The sequence below is a fragment of the Fundulus heteroclitus genome, unplaced genomic scaffold (genome assembly GCF_011125445.2).
Source record: "Fundulus heteroclitus isolate FHET01 unplaced genomic scaffold, MU-UCD_Fhet_4.1 scaffold_276, whole genome shotgun sequence".
Lineage (NCBI taxonomy): Eukaryota > Metazoa > Chordata > Actinopteri > Cyprinodontiformes > Fundulidae > Fundulus > Fundulus heteroclitus.
This window is the reverse complement of record NW_023396685.1, coordinates 75,226-78,938: the sequence shown is the minus strand read 5'-3', so window position 1 is coordinate 78,938 and position 3,713 is coordinate 75,226. Positions and strand designations below refer to the sequence as shown.

Below are 3,713 nucleotides of genomic sequence, written 5' to 3'. Positions count from 1 at the left end.
GTCAACATGCAGCCCACTACATCTGCTCACTCGGTCTGTTGCAATGGAGGATGTGTCTGCTGTGTTGCACTCACAGGTGGAGTGGGATGCTGGTGCGAGAACCCGTGCCGTTGAACTGGTCCATCATCTGCCTCAGCTCATTCCATCTGGCCAAGACACCTTACCTGCCTACACTGAATGCGAACTCCGTGACAGACAGTTGGAAGACAGAACTCTCTCTCGTGTTCTGTACTATGTTGAGAGGTGTAGAAGACCCTCTAGGAGAGAGAGGTTTACAGAGTCTGTCTATGTGACAAAGTATCTAAAGCACTGGGATAAACTAACTGTACGAAATGGTGTGCTGTACAGGATTTCTCGGGACCAGAAAACCAAAGCAAAAAGATTCCAGTACATTGTACCTGACTCACTCAAAACTGAGGTGCTTCATGGAGTGCATGACAGAGCAGGTCATCAAGCTCAGTTCAGGAGCCTTGGCTTGACAAGACAGAGGTTTTTCTGGCTGACTCTGGACAGGGATGTCAGAAACCATGTTCGACATTGCCAGCGATGCATTGTCAGTAAGACCATTGAGCCTGAGGGTAGAGCTCCATTGGAGACTATAACATCAACCAGACCGCTTGAACTGGTGTGTATAGATTTTTGGTCAGCCGAAGATTCCAGAAACAGATCTGTTGACGTCTTAGTGATAACTGACCACTTTACAAAAATGGCTCAAGCATTTCCATGTAAAGACCAGACAGCTAAGCAGGTGGCGAGAGTTCTTTGGGACCGATATTTCTGTGTCTTTGGCTTTCCTGAGAGGATTCATAGTGACCAAGGAGCTAATTTTGAAAGTCAGCTGATAAGTGAACTCCTCAGGGTCTCAGGTGTTAGAAAGACACACACGACACCATATCACCCGATGGGGAAAGGAAGTGTGGAGCGATTCAATCGAACTTTAGGTGGCATGATCCGTGCATTGTCCCCTGAAGAGAAAGCTGACTGGCCACGGCGCTTACAGACACTAGCCTTTATGTATAACTGTGCAGTTCATGAGACAACGGGTTACCCCCCCTTTTACCTCATGTTTGGCCGGGTCCCTCGTCTGCCTGTTGAAGTCCTCTTTCATGCTGTCCTTGATGACTCTGCTGTGGGGAACTATGACAAGTATGTGGCATGTCTCACCAATGACCTAAAGGAGGCAATGACGATTGCTCAGGACCATGCTTCAAAAGAACAGAGAAGACACGCTCGGCTGTACAACCGGAAAGTTAAGGGCATTGACATTGCCGTCGGTGACAGAGTGCTCTTAGCCAACAGAAAAGAGAGGGGTAAGAGGAAGCTTGCTGACCGGTGGGAATCGACCATCTACACTGTGACGGATATTAATCCAACGACACATACATACAAGATCTGTGACACAGTCACTGGACAGAAAAAGGTGGTTCACAGGAACATGCTGATGCTGGCCAGTTTCCTGCCAGTGGATCCCACATGTGAGGTATCTGATTCTGCTTCTGCCTTCTCTCTCTCTGCTGATGCATGCTCGGCTACGGAAACGGATGGTTTTGGAGGAGATGAGGGAATGTTGCATGAGAGTTACGACAACACCTTGCATCAAACAAGTGCTGGCTTTCATTGTGGCAGTGTTGGGGACTTGCCTGGAGTTCTGGAAGGGGTGGTGGACCCTTTGCCTGATCCGGAGCCTATGGATTCGGAGAGGAGGACCATTGAATGGTTAACACAGCTGTCTGAGCCAAATTCATCAGTGGCGGATGTAGCTGACTTACAGAGTATGACCTCTGGTCACAAAGACTGCTCAGTTTCACCCATGAGCTACACGACAGGTGAATCTGTGGGGGGTGACTCTGCAGCTATGACCGTTGTGAACGTCCCGGTGGATGTAAGGAACCAAGATCCCATCCTTAGTATTGTGGGTCATACAGATGGTGCTTCTGACATTCTGCATGCTGTTGACCAGACCTCAACTGTGCACTGTGAGGACTATACTGCACAGACGGAAGTTAGGTCTAGATTCGGTCGACTAGTCAGACCTGTGAACAGGCTCATACAGACTATGTCCAGGCAGGATGTTGTTCAGAACAAGTTCGATGTTAAAGCTGTTTGCAAATCAATGTTCCAGGCCTTTACTGATTGATTTTCTCCACCAGCCAGCCTATATTTTTTTTGGGTCTGACGTTTTTTTGTCTGGACATATTTTCATTTTGTATTATGTAGTGAGCTTGTACCACACTGTGTGTTGGGGTCTTATTGGGGTGTACAAGGCACCCTGTTGGCAGTTGATGGATTGGGGGATAAGCGCTGCCCTCATACCACTTCATCCCTATGGGATACGTTAGTTGTCTATGTTCTTGAGTCGACCCCAGGTGATCTGTGATTTGTGTTATTTACTGTGATGTGTACTGTGTGGTTGACGCTTGTATTCGATAAAATTCAGTGGGGGTGAGTGTAACAGAGTTACAAATGTACTTTTTTTTTATTATTTCAAAATAATTTTATATTGAGAATTTGTGAATTTTATCTTATTCAGTTATGTTTATTTGTTTTGTTGTTTTTTTTGCCTGCGGGGGTCGCTTTTTTGCACTCTGCCTTGTTTGTGTCTCCTGGGCTTCCGTAGTTCATTCCAGCCCTCGTAGCTCCTCCGCCTTCCCCTTTTCCCTCACAGCGTTGTTGCGCGCTGCTGCGGGTAAGTCAGAGGGAAGTTCGCTGCTACGATATATGCTTGTTTTACTGTATGAATGTTGTTTATGTTTGAGGTCTCTACCATATGTCGGCTATTATTGTTTGTGGGTGTGTTGTTTTGCAGTTTTGATCGTCATTGGGGGTTTTTATGAACCGTTTATTGTAACTTCTTTTTTTTTTTATTTTGGTAGCCCGTTGCTAGTCCATCAAAGCTCGGTTGAACACTGTTTTTATTTTTACATTTAGGGCTGGAATGCAGGGAAACTGAATTGAAGAGGAGGTTAATTTGTTTTTACTCTTCTTTCCCAGGTATGTGTTTTTATTTTAAGTTATACTTTTTTTTTTTTATTTAACTCTGTCCCACTGTATTGTGTTGTTGTGGCCATTAGGTGGCGTTTTTCTCCTCTTGGTTTTTAGTTTATAATTTTTGTGAGGAGATTTCTTACTTTTGTTGACATTTGTATCTGAGGAAAAAAAAAAAAAAAAATTTCCCTGACAGCGTTGTTGCGCGCTGCTGCGGGGCTGGAATGCAGGGAAACTGAATTGAAGAGGAGGTTAATTTGTTTTTACTCTTCTTTCCCAGAATAAAAGCTCTCATTGAAACCTGGTCGAATGTCATCATTGATGTCACCCGTTACATCAGTTTGTAAATACAATGCGATTAATCGCGATTAATCGCGATTAATCAGGGCGATTAATCACGATTAAATATTTTAATCGTTGCCCAGCCCTAATATATATATATATATATATATATATATATATATATATATATATATATATATATATATATATATATATATATATATATTGTCTATCTTATTGCTCATCTTAAAAGAGAGCATTGCAAATATATTTATGGGTTAGCGCTGACTAGTTCAAAGGTCAGTACTGGTGGCCCTTTGTGTGAAACAGTACTAATCAAGTAGCTCTCAGTTTCAAAAAGGTTAGTGACCCCTGCCTTAATTTATAAGATCACATTACCACAATGAACATTACAACTAACAACCGTTTTCAACCTAAAGTTATGT

General features: G+C 43.5%; 1 long non-coding RNA gene across 1 annotated transcript; it reads left to right on the top strand.

Moving 5' to 3' along the window:
• Positions 1–2,415: 2,415 nt before the first annotated feature.
• Positions 2,416–3,305, top strand: LOC118559330. Its single transcript, XR_004928783.1, has 3 exons — positions 2,416–2,686; positions 2,929–2,991; positions 3,266–3,305. It is a non-coding gene; the product is annotated as an uncharacterized LOC118559330 (long non-coding RNA).
• Positions 3,306–3,713: the final 408 nt, after the last annotated feature.